Here is a 17853-nt window from a genome sequence, read left to right on the forward strand (position 1 = left end):
CCTCTAAAAGTAGCTCTGCATGCCAGACACAGCACCAAGAGCATCTCCCAAGCCCAAGAGGGTGATTACACAGTTGGGCATTGAAGAAGTCTTGTCATGGACTCTGAGTGCCCAGCCATGGACCCCTGGCTCATGGATAGAAAAGGATACAGCTTTAATATTTTGTTCAAAAGGAAAATAATTAATTTATTTCTCTTGAAGAGATCTACCACGATAAATCATAGAATCACAGAATGGGTAAGGCTGGAAGGGGCAACAGTGGGTCTATAAATGGGGTATTGCCATTTTACTCAAAAGCCATAGATGTGCAGGAAAAGAAAGGAGTGACTTTTTGCCATAGTCAGAAGAGACATGTCACATGATGCATTCTCCTAGCAGAAGCAATTAATAAATGGTGGAATTGCTTTTAAGTATCCATTAGTGACCTACCTCCTTTCTCACACAATTGTATTTTTCACTCTAATTCACAAATTATTTTTCCCCAGCAGCATTAGATTTAAAGCACCAATGCTTCTCTTCAAAGTGAAAGAATAAATCTGAAGGATGTGATACATATTATTAAAAAGTTTAAATCAAAACAGAATAGTACACTTTAAATTGAAGTGAATGACTTGAAGAAATCTTATTCTAGGGGGCAATTTTGCTTTTTGTCTCATACAGAGTGTATATATTTTGGAAATGTCCACTGTTCCAACAGATTACAGACATCCCAGGGTCAGGGTGTCTTGTCCCAGGACTGCAATGGTCTCTGCTCACCATGGGATGGGAGTAGAGTGTGCCTGGCACAGCAACAATCTGGGAAGCTTATGTACTGCCTGCTTAAATGTAAACAATGTTTCTTTCCAAATCCTTTTCTAATCCGCGTCTGATAAGACTGAGCAGTAAAAATTCTAGCTTGACCTGTCCAGACTTACAGATATTTTCTTGATGCTGAGCACTGGACATTTTGAGGAATTAACTTCCTCATGTGTCCTTTATTTAAGAAAATACCTATAAAACCAGTTTAGCTGACAAGTGCTAAGTGAGTGATAAGCCTAATACACTTCAATTATTTTTTTCCCCGTGTTTTTCTGATGGAAGGATCTTTCCTTGTTCATTTAAAAATCTTTGCAGGAATCAAAAGACAAGTGAATTCAGGATTTTTAGATATCAGAAGTTATCACTACAGGTCTTATGAAAACAACTTACAAAACAATGGCAAATGACAACAGGGATGATGGCTGAATTAACAGTTGAGTGAAATTATTGTTTCCTTGTGAGAATTAGTACAAACCTAGTCACACAACCAGTTCTTTCCTGGAAGTAGGATTGTTTAAAAAATATTAACCTGAAATGTTCCAGCCGTCACTGAAAACACAGTGTGCTGAAGGAATGATGGTCTCTTTCACAAGCTAGCTTCACAGAAGAGACAATGGGCTTAAACTAACCAAGCTACCTATACATGGACCTAGAAAGAGAACAAAGTCTTAGGTTCCAGATTTTGCTGGGTTTAAGTCTTTCAGATCAGTGATTCCCAATCTCTTTCAAGTTATGGAAAATTACCAATACTCAAGACCTCTCAAGGAGCTTCAAGATATTGACAGCAGTCTCCTGCACTTGAAACTGAAATTCTGTTCTGTTTTCCATGGCCTCCTATCTGTCACCCTGCAGCAACCCACTGAGCTGTCATAGGAGTGGCACAGAGGAGGGAACTGTTGGTTTTCTGTCAAGCCAGCCAAAATGACATCTGTCTCTGTAAAGATTCACAAAAGAACAAAGCATGCAGCAAAACAAAAAAGCATTCTCCTAGATGTATAAAAGGAAGATATGTGCTGGCAGAGACTGAAGTCCTGATAAGCTGAGATAATATTTTCTGATAAACTTGTTCACATTAACCCACACACACCTGGCCTTCAGTGAGAGTAGCACAACATTTCATTTATTTTAAAAAAATAGTTTAATTTAAAAAAATAGTTTATATGTGTCTATCCGTACCAGTGAGTGTACTGGTAAAATGATGGGCACTTTTGAAAGCAATGAAAAGGAAACTAGGCTTGCAGGATTTTCCTGTTAGTCACACATCTGTTTTGACCAATCCCATGATGTGTCCAGGTGTTTGGCTGAATTTTTGCTTGGCCATACAGACACCAAACACATGTCAAGTGACCCGATTATTCTTCTTTAAGGAATCCTGCCTGCAGAGCCACCATACGCCTTGCTGCTGCTGCGTGGGATTACAGACAGCTCTTTATTACCCGTGACTCACGTCATGATGGGCCAATTGTACAAACGCAGCCAGTGTATTGTGCAGCGCCTGTGGATCCAGCTCAACACTCCTTTGTTCTGTGCTCACTGCCGGGGCTGCTGTCCCGTCTCCTGGGGAGTCAGTGTTGCATACAAATACTTTGTTTTTTTGCCACTAACTCTGCAGCTGAATTGCTAAACATGAGTGCTAAAGCCTCAGTTTGCTACAAGCCAGTGAGGTTTTGTTACTACTTCCAATGGGTTTGAGTGTGTGTGTGCTCCTGGGTTCTTGTCCACTATGGGGCTATTGCTCCTTGTCATGGTTTGACACTGGCCAAATGCCAGGCACCCAGAAAAGTTGCTCACTCACCCTCCCCTGCCACAGCTGGGCAGAGGAGAGAAAAATTTAACGAAAGCTTTATGAGTTGAGATAAGGACCTGGAGAAAACACTCCAAGGACAAAACAGGCTCAACTTAGAGGTACAAAGTGAGTTTATTACTAACAAAATCAGAGGACGATAATGAGAAGTAAAACAAGCCTTTAAAAACACCTTTTCTTCCCCCAGCCCTCCCTCCTTCCCACCAACAGTGCAGAGACAGAGCATGGGAGTTTTGGTCAGCTCGTCACCCAAGGTTTTCTTCTACTGCTCCGGGAGAGGAGTCCTTCCCCTGCTGCACCATGGGGTCCCTCCCACAGGACACAGCTCTCCATTAATTTCTCCAGTATGGTTCCAACCTCACAAGCAGTACCTTCTAATCTCACAAGCAGCACCCCTGTCAAAACTGTTGCAACAAGAGTCCCTCCCATGGGCAGACAGTCTTCCCAAAACTGCTGTGGCATGTCACTCTTCCATGAGGTGCAGTCCTCCCAGGACAGGCTGCTCCAGCTTTGGAAGCAGGGCCCCCTGTCTCCATAGAGTTTCCCACTGGATCACAGCCTCCTCCAGGCATCCACCTGCTCCAGCATGGGCCCCTGCATGGGGTGCAGGTGGATCTCTGCATCCCCATGGGCTGCAGGGGCACAGTTGCTTCACCCTGGTCTCACCACAGCCTGCTGGGGAATCTCCAGCACCTGGAGCACCTCCTCCCCTCCTTCTCCTCTGACCTTGGTGTCTCTATGTTAGTTCCATCACATGTTCTCACCTCCTCCTCTCTGTCTAGGAAAAGCCCTGTGCACCCACTTTTTGACTTCTTAAATCTGTTATCACATAGGTGTTACCATTGGCTCTAATTGCCCCAGCCTTGGCCAGCAGCATGTCCATCTTCAGAGCCACCAGGGACTGGATCTACTGGACATGGTGGAAGCTTCTAGAAGCTTCTCACAGAAGCCATCTCTGTGACCCTCCTGCTACCAAAACCAGGCCATGCAAAACTGTCATGGTTTGAGTCTGGCACAGTGCCAGTGCCTCCATGAAAATACACTTTCTCTAGTGACTTTTGTGAGATGTGATCAGGAACAGAGCAAAGCAGGCTCCAATTTAGGAATAAAGGAAACAAACTTTATTAACTACAACCTCTAAAAAAGGAACAGACACAGAATTAAGAATGAAAACCCTCCAAATACATTCCTCCTCCTCCCATTTCCTCCATTTTCTCCACAGAATGAAATAACACCATAGATTTCCACCCCGTCACCATCTCTCAGATAATCAACTTTCAGTCCATCATCACCCCTCAAATAATCAACTCTCAAGTCCATCAGGGAGAGAGGAGTCCCCCCTTGCACCACAGGCTTCCCCCGGAAGCACAATTGAAACCTCTTGTGCTTCTGTGTCACTGCTGGGAGAACATCGGCCCTTGTGACTTCTCCCCCCATGTCCAGTTCTCTCACCACTGCACATGGCCAGGACTGCCTTTAGGGTTCCCCTTTTAAAGATGCTCCACCCAGTCCCAAAGCAGCAGTGTCTCAGCTTCGGGACACCAGTCCCCCCAAATTTACCCCCTGGGGCCGAGGGGCCTCGTGAACAGAGATCTTCCTCCCCACGGAGACAGAGGGCATCTCACAGCCTCCTCAGCCGTCTCTGTTCACGCCACTGCTTCACTCTCGACTCCAAGGCATTCCTCCCCCTAAATGCAGTCTCCGGGTCACGGGAAAAACACGGGTCTGTCCATGGCCATACAAGAAAGAGTCCAGCTCGAGGCCACTCCATCACATCCTCCCACCTAGGATTCTTCTCACCGCTTCCAACTTTCCTCACACTTGCCCATTTCGTCATGCTCCATCTCTCTCTCCTCATTCTGATTCAGGAGGATCAGTATTTGTAAGGTTTCCATTATTCTACCAAGGGGTTAAAATCTTCGCCTCTGTCTGCCCAGAACTCCCACAGCAGCCGGGCACCTTCTCTCGCCGCATCCCCCGCTTCTGGCCGGCCGTGCTGCCAGTCCATGCTATCGAATTCCAAGGCAGCACAGGCACTGGCTCTCTCTCTCTCTCTATCTCCCGGGAGGCAGGAGAGGGGCCCGATGTTTCTCAGGGCTCCTCCACCCTTCCATCTTGCAAGGCCTTCGCCCCCCTCCTCTGCCCGAGGCTCCGGCTCACCTGACCCGGCCGCGTGGCCTCCCCTCCCCCAGCCAGCCCCGGCTGGGCACGGCAGCTCCGAGCTCCTTCCCGGACCGGAACCGAGTGAGAGCTCTCCTGGCTGTTCCTGCTTTTAACCCGCTGTGCTCTCAGAGGCGGTCCATAGCTCCAGTGGCCAAACCAGGTGCCGGTATTCAAATCCAAGCACTGATTGGTCTGACCACAACCTCCCAAAAAATTCCCTTCTTAACCTACGACAAAAACCCAACACACTGCTGTTAGTCAGATCTTGGTTTTTGGAATTATCAGTTTTTGGAATTATCTGTTTTTGTATTTTATGTTATTACCACCTAAAGCATCATTTCTCTATTTCAGACAATTGCAGATTGGTCTCTGAGTTTTCAGAGGCTTTGAGAGAACAAGAGTGAATTCTTACCATCTGCAGAGCTCCTAAGGGGCTTGGGAGGGGGTACGTGGTCACAGGGAACAGGAACAAACTTGATTTGTTAATGCACAGTGTACTTTGTCCTTGGCCTGGTGGCCTATAACAGAATCTCTGAAATCACAGACAATCCCTGGAGTTAAGTTATTTTTCAAAAAGGTGCAGTTTACTTTCAGTAAAGCTAGGAAAGTGTTGCTGTAGGACCTCTGAGTCATTCTTTCCCTGTGACAGTAGTGGTGCTGTCCAGTCAAAGTGGGCAAGTAGCACACCTAAATTTCAACTGCATCATTTTACTTTCAAATAATGCACGTGAAGCATGTGCTTTATATACATAAAGCAATAGCAACCCTCTGTGAATACCAACCCATCCCCAGGAAGGTGCCCAAGGACCAGGGAGAGGGCTGCCTTGCTGTCCCCTCATCCTGCCTAGCTCTTTGGCTGTGAAATTATAGTAAAGGGTCAGAATTGTACAGTGTCACTTTAAGACAGTGAAGAATTTATGAGACTGATTGAGAAAACATAAGCTGGATGCCTTGTTTTTCTTGCACCTGGCTTGAGAGAGGACTAAGTGAATGATGTCTGGACTGCTGAGGATGTCTCACAGCTTAAGGTTATTTCACCTGCCCCTCTGTATCAGTCAATGGCCACACTCCCCTCATCATGAAAAACAAGCCTTGTTTGAAATCGAGTTCATTAAGAAGAAAATGATGGGTGCAATGACCCTCTGATGAGAAAGCTTGTATTGCCACTCAGAATTTGGAGTGGAATCAAAGTGTTTGTTCCTTTTTTTTTTTGTCAACTATAAATCCTGACTGGAAATAACTGAGATGTTCATTAATCCCCATTTTGGTTTTAATTTATGTACCCTTCAGGGTGCGACTGAGGGAGAACATGGGGCATGTAAAGCAAGCACATCATGTGTCTCCAAATCCCACTTATAACATGTAGCTGTTCCATTCCCGTGGGAAAGGCCAGAATCTGTGGTGTAAGAGGAGGGAGCAGAATGATTAGAGGGAGAAAACACCTCTGGAAGAGGAAAACATCTCTGCCTGCTTGAGATCTGTCAGTGGGCTGTGTCTCTCCACCACTCCTGAAGAGGCTCTTTTAGGTGAGCTTTTCGCCTCAAACTGTGTTCATGTAGATCCATGAACATTTATTTGTGCACACCTATATATAGTGTCAACAAATCTCCCTCACTATACTTTCTGTTACATCTGTGCCACATGTTAGCACTCTTTAATTAGTGTATCACCACGTATCACCTGCAAAAAACATCCTGAACTTGCTTTCCTGTTGCTTCAACAAACCACACTATTCATCAATCTGGATGTGCAAATCCATATTGAATGTGATCATACCTGTAGTATTACATTGGTAAACTGGATTATTTGTGCATCTGTGCTCATGCAATTTTTTCTTTTGAGTTCAACCAGACTTATAGTGCTAATATATAATGAGAATATATTCTCATTAATAATATATTAATGGCTATAATAATATATTAGTGGCTATAATGAGAAATTTAGCTCAGCCACACCCAGCTCTTCCCGCATCTGAAGACCAGCTGGAACACAAGGAGGCTTATTTTCTGCTAAGTTCCTATACTCCTAATGCAATAGCAGTGAGACAGTCCTGGCTGTGAAATCCTGTCTTGCTGCCCTGGGAAATTCCCATGGTCCTGGCCCTGGGAAGCTGCTAACCCCTACTGTGTCCTGCCATGTGTAGGGCACAAGAAACAAAACGCTTCTGAAATGCAGCTGTCCATCATTGGTGTGTGTCCAGCATCTCCACACCAACTTTCCATCAGCTGAGGTATGCCAAGACCCATGTGCAGCTTGGTGACATCAAGCAAAGCACACTGAAAGAAGAGGACTTCACAGATTCACAGGTTTTTAACCTTGTTTTAAATGGCTCTAGCACTCTGACATGGCACTTTGTGAATGCTATAAAAATGGATTTGTTAGTCAGAGAGGAAAGATATTTAACATTCCTTTGTTTCTACCAAAAAAAAAAATCTATCAAATTGCAAGAAGAAAACTCCAAACACTCCACAGATTTACATTATCAAAGCTCAGTCAGAAATAAACCTCCATGAAAAATCTCAGAAAACTTAAAAAGTATTCCACTCAGAGCACTAAAAAAATCTGAAAACCTACCAGGGCCTGCAATGCATATTTTATTTTTATGGACTACTTCTGAAGTGGTATTCCACAACACAGCAGTGAGACCAAGGTTTGACATCTGTACAAAGGATTAAAAGGAGACTGATTCCAGTCACTGGCTCCACAAGAATTATATTTCATAGTGTGACATTTTGCGATTTGAAAAACAACAGCAGCTCTCACTATGGCTTCTCACCCGGAATCAGCTCTGTGGAGTGTAAGGCAGGAGAACATCCTTGTCAGTCAGCTCTTCACAGCAGTTCAAGGAAGATGGATGTCATCCATCCTACAGCTGCCAAACTCCAGTGCTGACCAGCCAGAATCAAGGTATGGCCCTGCTCTCCAATCTCTCTTCATTAGGAGGAAGAGAGGTACACTACCAGATAGGGCTGTCCTGCCATTTCCTGTGGCTGGTTTTGACCCTCACAAGAAAGCATAATCCAGCAGGTCAAGCTTTCCTCCCTGGATACCCCAAGCCAAAGGTCACTTCAGTTAAGGGAGAACACTTCTGCTAATGACAGTGAGTGCTGAATCACAGACAGGTGAGGTTGTGCTCCCAGACACGAGGACTGCACCTCCTCTGGCTAGGGCTAAAACTGGAAAAAGGAGGCTGAACACCAACCCTTTTAATGACTTGTTCTCCCCCAACCAAAAGATGGATCCATGCAGCACACTTACACTGATACTGCCAACAGAGGGAAAATGCAGCAACGAACTAGGAAGGAACAACTTTAATGTTTTTAATCACATAGGACTAAAAAGTAAGTTGGTAAACTCATAGCTTAATCCTCTCTCTGCTGTAAATCCAGTCTGTCAGTTTTGGAGTCCTTTTACTTTTGTTATGAAACAGCAGTTGGGTTTTCTGACATTTACCAAAAAGTTACTGCTATGCTCTACCCGCTCTTCAAAAATGAAATCCTCATTTCCAAAAAAATATTATGACTGTACTTGTCACTGAAAATTATGTTTCCTGCATCATTAATGTCTCCTTCTAGAAGATTGCCTCAGCTACAGGTAACAGCTCAGTCCAAGAGAGCAAGAGAGGCAACAGTAACATAGTACTCATATAGATAAGCATTGTAGATTTCTTCTTCATTCCCTTATACTTACTCATGACTGTGGATTTTTTCTATTCCATTCCATTCCATTCCATTCCATTTTCCATTGCATTTCCATTACATTCCATTTAATCTCAAATCTGTCCACATTTCTCATTAAAAAAAAGAACATCAGAAAAAAGCGCCTGAAAGACATAAGCAAATAATCAGCCTCATTAAATACATACAAAAATAAAAAGAGAATTGAGGCAAGCTGGAAATAAAATTGTGTGCTGGACCATGTTATTTTAAAAGTCCCAGGAGAGCAAAAGCTGTTAATTTGGCAGTAAATTTCAGTGCATCTAAATAGTAAATAAGCTGTAGATAACACTAATTATGAAGATGCTTCAAATGTTACTGCTGCAGCTGCCAAAACACTTTCTATAGCTCTATTCTGTGACAATGTTTTTATCGAGAATTTGAAAGAAATAGCATCATTTCAACAGGCTGACTTATGTGTTTATATGGCTATATTTAAACAGATACTGTCAAGCTTCATTTCGACAAAGCTTCAAGAATACTACAGACTTCTGAGTGAAAGAAGTGGAACACCTAAAAAAGTCACAATCACAGCAGAAAGTAAAGACCATTTAATTAAAAGATTCTTAGTCAACAAAGATCCACTGAGATATGAGCATACAGGCTTTTTTTTTAACTCTTGGCCTAAAGAATGTCTGCCAGGTTTAAACATTCTAACTGAGTCCACACAAAAGAGTAAAGTCATTGCAAAAATCCATCTGCATAACCAGGACCATTGTATACTTCACCCAGAATTAAATCACCTTCCTTCATTCCCTAACAGTAATTCAGCAGCTACAGTGAGGTCCTAGTTCTTTTGTGCATAATATTTGAAGGTTTTATAATTGGTATTTGTGAATAACAAATTATGTTTTCCAAAGTTGAAAGAGATAAAGTAGCATTTTTCAAAAAATGAATGCATTATCAGAAGTGCTACATTCCTGACATTAATCTGTCACTATAATTTCTTTCACTAAGCTCTTCCTTGTATCAAAACAAGGAATTGGCAATGGAATAACTCAGTGGCCTCTACCATTTATTGCATGGATTTCTGCCATGTTCTAAAGAGAGAACTCTCACCCTAAAAGGCACTAGAATTTTGCAGCAAGTCCATATTTTTCCAGACAATTATCCCCGGATATTTCAAAATCTATGGACTGACATAGTCTAACTCCTGATTAGCTCTGACAAGGTTAAATGTTAGTTTTCTTCCTCATATCCTATATAAATATTGGGTTTTGATGAATATTAGACCTATTGTAACACAGGAAAATCCAAGTCAGTCACAGTGATGGTTTTACTACACTTGTTTTGGGTATTTTGTTCATTTGCTGTGAAATTGTTGTGTCCACTGAGCAATTATCTACAGTTCTTTAGAAATTAAGAGATGGGGAAACTTTCAAAGTGTTCTCCTGCTCCTTTTATAGGCTCCTTGTTTAATTTTCCTCATTTACTCTAAGCAAAGAATGTAATAGAAGCAAGCTTCTCAGAAAATTTTTTATTACACTTCAACAAAACATAATTAATGGAAAGTACATTAATGGTATATTGGAGAGAATTATTTATTGACAAATATTGTTACTTATTATTATGGGATATCTAATCAAGGGCAGAAAGCAGGAAATGGAACTTTCCAGGCTCCACTTTATGGATTTTTTCCCCTTATTTTGTACAAAACAAAATTGGTTCATTCTAACAGAAGCAAAATTACCTTCTTGACTACAGCAACTTCATTGTGCTGTGTTTTCAGGGGAGCTTGTCAGCATCTCTGTGATCAACTCTGATCTTGATTCCCACTGTAAACATCAAAGATGCTTTATGTGGTTTACCCTAAAAAAAGTGTCAGACTTCAGCAAGGGCTCTTTTGGGTTGTAGTTTTCTGGAGACAACAAACTGCAGAAATCCTGTCTGCAGAAGGGCTAGAAGATATCCAAACAGTTTCTGCAGCTTCTACTTCCCTGTTCCAACAACCTTTGGTTAATCCTCTTGTTTCTCTTACCAAAGTTGCACCATTTAGTGTTTTACACAGACCAATTTATCTCAAAACCTGTATAGTGGCTTGAGTGCCAAACTTGAAACACTTAATATTAGACACATAAGCATCTGTCCAACTCTCCTTTCACATACAATAGACCAGACCTTCAACAGACCGTAACAATACAATGGCTCTAGGGATTTTGTGTCAGATTCTGTACCTGGTTACATCGGTAATGTTCACAGTGTTAACCTGCAGAGTGGGATTTGTACTGATGAGAACTAAACATAAACCTGCATTTTTAGAATTTCTGAAAGCATCACAGCTTCCTTGAATGTCTCTTTACCAAAGAATAATCTTAATGCTGTGCTTGATTTAGGCAATATATATAGTCCCCACTGCTGACATCAATTCATCCTCAGAGAAGACAATTAGAAATCCACTTCAGCCACAGTAGAATTGTATCTCTGTTGAAAAGTGTATCTGCAAAAAAATTGTCAAGGATGTGACATGGCCTCTCTGCAGTTACTCTGAAGTCACAAAGACCCATGATCTATGTACAGGGCTGTTAGAACACCACATATCCTATCATTAGGCTGTTCTCAAAGCAATAAGAAAGTTGTCAGCACCACAGAGCATTAAAAGCTTTCCTAAAATATTAACAGTATGTGTACTCCAAAGACTTGCTCCAAATCTGTCAAAGTTCAGGAGAAAAAAGAATTTAGGAAGAGATTAACCTTTTCTTTTAATGAACACTTCTGTGTAATCGATTTATTATTGTGATATAATTGTCACTTGCTTAAATAATCACTTCCTGTGTTAAACAAATGAAACACTTGCTTAATATATTTTTATGCTAACTTGTTGAAAAAGTAGTGACTGGGATTTGGCTTGTATCTGGTGAATTGTGACACTGGTATACAAATAAGACTGCATTTACATGTGTAATGCATTAGCCAAGTTTGTTTTTATTTTTAAAAACATTTAAAAAATAAGATCCTTAAATGAAAGGTATAGATTTTAGGTACTAGTGAGCATAAATACCTGTAAAATAGCATTTATACATAAAGTAACTAGTTAGTGCTGGTTTGCATAGATTAAAAATCAATACACCTTTTCTGGTCCAGTGATCATTTACATAACATGATCCCCATAGCATCACAAAAATGTGGATGTCCTGAAGGACTCTCTGAGTAAGTATCTCCATGAAACAACTTGCCTGGAGGCCAGTCTTGCCCGGCAGCAAGGGAGCTGTCTAAACACAGTCCCTCTGTCTCAGAGAGGAGGGCTGTGAGCCGGGTTCACTGCTAAACCCTGAAGGGACGGGGTTTGCTCTGCCGGGTGCTCACCAGGATGCTCTCCAGTGTACCTGCTGGAAACACTGCTGCGAAACCACCCAGCCCAGAAGGCTCCCCGCCCACCATGCCACTCTGAAATGAAAACCTTACGACAACTTCCATAAAATGGATGAAATAGCAAAGCATCTAGATGTCACTGCTGGAACAAGTGCCACAGAGACTCTTGTAGCAATGAGTAATTTCCAATAATTATGCTTTGTATACATATACCATTCCTGTAGGCAAGTAAACAAAACTAATCCTATGTAGCCAGTTATCAGGCAAAATGCAAAGAGAAGAGAGGAATCTTTGCCTGTAGCTTTCATGGTATTTTTTCCTATGTCTTTTAATTGTTTTAGTATTTAGAGTGCCAAAATACTTTTGAAACTCATAGAAATGCATTGTATGAAGTTACTGCAGATACATTCATTATTTCTTATTAGCAGAAAGAACAACTTTAATCTCAAAACATAGACTGAGTGTTGAGGAAAAATCTAGGGCACAAGAATGTTCAGAATAACTTTAAGCTACAAGGCAATGACAGTTTCTTCTGCATCTATAAAAGAGAATTTCTTTTCATGTATCCAAGATCATACCCTACTTTTCAGCTTTAAAATTCAACAGCCTTTTCTTATAAAAAAGAATAAACCTCTCAAATCCTTTTCTAAAATATTAACTAGTAAGTGGATTGTCTTAAGGTTCTCTGAGTCATTTCTTGGGAGATGCCATGTCTTCCTAAGTTACACTGCTGCCAAATATTTTTGCCAAGTGAAAGGAGAACTGGCATTCACAGTGAGGAGTGGCATTTTATCAAAATTTATCATTGCCACAGTAAATGTTATCACTTTGGTCAATCCAGTATACTGCAATTTAAGTATGTGAAACTTTTAAAATATTAAAGATATATAAATATATTGAAGATGCTGAATTTTTATTTATTTCTTAAACTGTGTAGAAATACATTCCGTAAACTCTTCTACATCTTTCATCTATTTATGTCTTTATAGAAAAGTCATCACTTTATCATCTACTAAACAAAATTGCTATCACAGATTTTATAAACAAGGATCCTAATTCTTCTGTACTCCCTCTTTAAAAAATAATTTTTCTTCCTCTTCCAGCCTCAGTCACCCTCCTTTCATGATTCTTGCCTTTTAATGACAGAAAAATGGTATGTAATACAAGCGATAAATTTTCCTCAATTACTATGATTTCAGATTTTATAGTATACTGAAGTAAAATATAATCTAACTAATCTAAACAACTCCTTCCAGTGTAAAATATGTAATGCGTAAGGAATGCTTATTTATGAATATGTTAGTGTTTTAACCTGGGCAAATGAAGAACAGTAAGTTTATCCTTCATCTCTCCTTACGCAAAGAATTCACTGTTGATTTCAAATATGAAACTGTTGGTATGCACTGAATGTAACCCTATACTGGAGTAAAAAGATGCTATTCAGTTTGGCATAATTCCATTTATTTTTATACTAGGGATCTATTTTCTTTTTTTTTCCTTAATTCCGGTAGATTTTAGTTTTAATAGTCCTTAGAGTTTGCCTTGCAAATGCTGTCAAATTCTTAAAAAGACAGAATAAGTACACTTCAAGGATTAAGTCTGAATTTAAATATTTAGCACTTTGCATAAAAGTGACCCAGTTTCAGAAATATTATCAGGAAAATTCCACATACAGCTGCAAACCTGGCATTGCTTTCTATGTATGGTTACTTATCCCATGAGCAATTTCCAATCTAATTCAAGAGAATCTATGAGAAATACTAGAAATATGTTTCTCCACATGCATCTTTTAGGAACCAATTTACGGTATTTCAAAAACATGCAGCCATACAGGAAATCAGACTTTAAAATTTTTATTGATTTTAGGACTATTGAATGTGATACATGGCTGATGTATCACTTTCATCATTGTGTTAGTGATTAACCAGGAAGACTCCCATTTCAAAAAAGCATCTTTGATGGTGGCCTAGCTGAAGATAATACTCACTTTGAGTAGCTAGGTTTGAGATGGAAAAATTCTGAAATGACAGGAAATATAAATCATTGCTCTGGTCTTAAAAATGAAATTACTGAAAAACATTATGACATTATTACATTTATTTCAACAGATTTTGACAAGCACAACCACCAGGATTTTCAAAGGGGATTGTCTGGGCAATAGCTGGAGCTGCATCACAGAAAATGCAATGGGATGCCAATCAGAGTGACCTGGAAGAGCTTGAGAAGTGGAGCCATGTGAACTGGATCATGAGATCCAGTAGGACCAAGCGCAAGGTGCTGCACCTGGGTTAGGGAAAGCCCCACTATCAACACAGACTAGAGATTAAATGATCAAGAGCAGCCCTGCCCAGAAGGGCCTGGGGGTCCTGGTGGCTGAGAGGCTGGACATGACCCAGCCATGGGCACCCCCAGCCCAGAGAGCCACACGTGTGCTGGGCTGCATCCAGAGCAGGGTGGGCAGCAGGGCCAGGGAGGGGATTCTGCCCCTCTGCTCTGCTCTGCTCAGACCCCACCTGCAGGGCTGCAGCAGCTCTGGGGCCCAGCACAGGAAGGACATGGACCTGTTGCAGTAGTTACAGATGAGGGCTATGAGGATGACAAGATGGATGAGGCACATCTCCTGTGAGGAAAAGCTGAGACCTGGGGCTGTTCAGCCTGGAGAATAAAAGGTTCTGGGGAGACTTCACTGTCCCAGTACTTAAAGCAGGCAGATTCAGTCTAGATATAAGGAAACAATTTTTTACCATGAGTGTTGTGAAACACTGGAACAGGTTTCTCAGACAGGTGGAAGATACCCCATCCTTGAGGCTTATTCAGGCTGGACCAGGCTCTGAGCAACCTCTGAGCACAGGTTGCCACATCTCAGTTACAGATTTTCAGGGAGAGAGAAGGCTCTAAATGCATGTAGAATAATTACAGTCTACAAGGAGGGTACAATTAATATGCAGAGTTGCTCCTGGGGGCATCACAGAAAAGGATTGGGTTGACTTCTGGACAGGGCACCTCAGAACACTTCAGGATGAGGGTGAGCCTGATGCTCTTCCACATTGCAAGGGCCTTGTAAGGTGATGGACAAGAAAGAATGAGTACATATGAGTATTCATATATGCTGAATTTCTGATCAGATGTTTTCATCTGTTAGAAGCATATAAATAATCTTTAATAATAATTTTATTATTGGTATTCTGTAGAACATTTATTCTCCTGTCCAGTACAAATGGCTTTGTAAGGGTTGATAAATGTTTGCTCTTTGGATAGATATGACCTTATAAAAGTACTAAGTACAGATCTAAAAGCTGGGGAGCAACCTGTCATAAAATCATATATATCTTGGGCAAGAGCAGAGAGTTTCTTACAAGGGAGAAAACACATAATTTTTCTATCTGGTTAAAATGTTCTGTGTTCTATGTTCTGCAGAAAAGTGCTATTGTTTGTAAATGCATTCCTGTTGATGTACTCTAGAAGCAGAGAGAAAAATGAAAGCCACAAAGAAAAAGCTCAGATGAAAATCAAACTGAAGATTATATCCACAAAGGGGTAAAGAAAAAATGTCAGAAATTGCAATCCAACATGAAATTATTTTTCAGAGAAATTTTTGAAATGTTGACGGAGTTTCAAGGAAAGGAAGGATCTTATCTTACCTAAGTGATATAATATTACTCAATGCAAACTGCTGAGCTTTGTAATTGGCAAAAAAGAGATAAAAATGTGGAAAAGCTCTCAGGTAATAAATCACATTCTTGAGCCAACACAGGTACTATATCTGTCCACTTGGATTCCTTAGTAAAGCACTAGACTATGATCTGTGAATATTTATCCCAGCAAACAATACTGCACTGTACCATGTCTACTATTGATCATCCAGCAACAATAGGTTATTTTGTCACTGGGCTGACTGGTCTTTAACACACAGCTTCATATGTAGCACCAGTTTCACACCAAAGGACACACCAACTGTTAGATTAATTGCTATGGTTGTTCAGCCCTTGGAACAAACCCTCATAGGAACACTCATAGAATACGGAATATGGGAAATGCTGGCCTTCTGCATGTACTTGTAATTTTTTCTTACTCAGTGTATTTGGATTGGAGGACTCCTCATGCCTCCAGTTTCCTGGGATACTAAGAATCAAATCTGAACCACAGAAAAAAATTCAATAATTAGCTTTGTTTTCTTACATACCAGTTTAGGTTGGAAAGACAAGCTTTTGTAGCAGAAAGAGGACAGCAGACATGACGCTAGGGTCAATGGTTTTGTGTTTGCCTTCATGGACGTCTCCTGAATATTGATGGCCTTGTTTGGGGGGCCATAACTCTGCACATTGCTGGTGCTCTCACACCAGCTAGGGTACATAAATGCCATTGGTCTAAGTAAAAATTAATGTATAGAGGATGTCTTAATCCCAATAATGTATTGCTAACATATTTCAGCCAGGCTTAGGGCGAACTCTTTTTCTACACAGCAACAATATTTAGACTTATCTACCCGGCAGCTGTCTGGATAAGGTATTACTGAGCCATCTTCTTGACACAACTTCTTTAAATATGCCATTTTGCTGTTTATTCAAAGCAAGCCTTTCCCACAGTCTTACACAATTATTATCAGTATTCCAGAGTAGCAGGTATTTTGCAGTGATGCAAGTTTTCTTTACCAATTATTCTGGTGTGAATGCTTTACACTTGTGTGTGTATTCACAGATCACTGTTAAGGATTATGACAAATTAAAGAGATTTCTGCAAACACAGCAAATGGATTTTCATACAAAACATCATGCAAAACTTCATGCAAAAAATATCTGTATATTGTTCACCATGAGTCTGTCAAGTGCCATCATCACCCAGAGTCATTCTATTTGCCTCTTTTTTGGTGAACACTGGAAAGCTGGTTTAGTTAATATGTGACAATCTATAAGATAGTTACAGAATGAAGTTATGAGATCTTTTATCTCTGGGACACATAAATTGAGTCTCTAACTACAATATGTCATTTGTAAAGTGTTTAGTACCCACACTTGTCTCTATAAAATGAATGAAATCAAATTCTTTAAAGATTTTTAGTTAAAATAAGAAATCACAGCTGAGGGGGGAAAATTACAGTTTCTATAAATTAGCCACTGTGAATTAAACACCATTCTTTAAAATCTGTGGCAACTTCATGAGTAGATTATAACCTGTAGAATAAAAACCTGTATGTTCCCCATTTCAGTGTTTTGCAATATGTTGGGTTATTTTATTAATTTATTTTATTTGAAGGAAGAACAATTTGTGTAAAAACTACCTGTTTATCTAAACCTCTTTTTGTTTCAGAAGGAGATTAATATAAAAATGTGTCAGTTATGAAGACTGGAAAGTTGCAGGACAGGGATTTTATTCTCATCATAACTAGGTCTTGTTATTTTTCTATTTGCTTTGTATTGATGGCTGTTGACATCCGAGCAACAAAAAACAACCTGTCTAGAAGGTTTCTGACAAAGGTGTACATGTAATGTATTTCTTGGAATTGTCTGGGTTAGCCTGGTTTTGTCTGTTATTTCTGATTTCCTTAGAGGAGATTATAACCTTAGAATTAGAAATGAAAAATGCTAGTAACTCTAACAACCTCAGTAATTACTAAGTTCATTTTAATGCCACTGAAGGGCACTTAGATGGTTTTGTATATAATTATATAGGAAAAACCCTCCTCCACCTCTTCTGCCAGCATATTGAAAGGCAGGGATTCTTTCTTCAAATTCTTTAGCTGTATGCTCAAGCCACCAGGTAAATAATTTTGGCTGTGATTGAACACACAGCATTAAACTTGTTGCTAAAATTATAACAGCTATGAAGTTCACATGAAATCTGTTAATCCAGGTGGATTAGGAGAAGGTTTAAGCAGGAGAAAAAGGATTTGTCATGATTACAACAGAAATGTAAGGTTGCAAGGATCTTAAAGAGGTCACCTAGCCCATCCTCCTGCTCAGAGGTATACACCATCTCTAAGAAATACTTAATCTCTTCTTGAATCACCTTCACTGGAGAATTATGACAAACTCTCCATATAATCTATCCAGGGTTTAACTATAC

General features: G+C 40.4%; 2 long non-coding RNA genes across 2 annotated transcripts; both read left to right on the forward strand.

Annotated features, from left to right (window-relative positions):
* The first annotated feature begins 7528 nt into the window (after positions 1 to 7528).
* Positions 7529 to 9049, forward strand: LOC135289221 (uncharacterized). Its single transcript, XR_010351997.1, has 4 exons — positions 7529 to 7672; positions 7790 to 7887; positions 8001 to 8106; positions 8925 to 9049. It is a non-coding gene; the product is annotated as an uncharacterized LOC135289221 (long non-coding RNA).
* Positions 9050 to 10266: 1217 nt separating this feature from the next.
* LOC135291182 (uncharacterized) lies at positions 10267 to 15395 on the forward strand. Its single transcript, XR_010354049.1, has 4 exons — positions 10267 to 11099; positions 12894 to 12943; positions 13899 to 14064; positions 15208 to 15395. It is a non-coding gene; the product is annotated as an uncharacterized LOC135291182 (long non-coding RNA).
* The last annotated feature ends 2458 nt before the right edge of the window (positions 15396 to 17853 follow it).

Source organism: Passer domesticus, chromosome Z (assembly GCF_036417665.1).
Source record: "Passer domesticus isolate bPasDom1 chromosome Z, bPasDom1.hap1, whole genome shotgun sequence".
In the NCBI taxonomy this organism is placed as follows: domain Eukaryota; kingdom Metazoa; phylum Chordata; class Aves; order Passeriformes; family Passeridae; genus Passer; species Passer domesticus.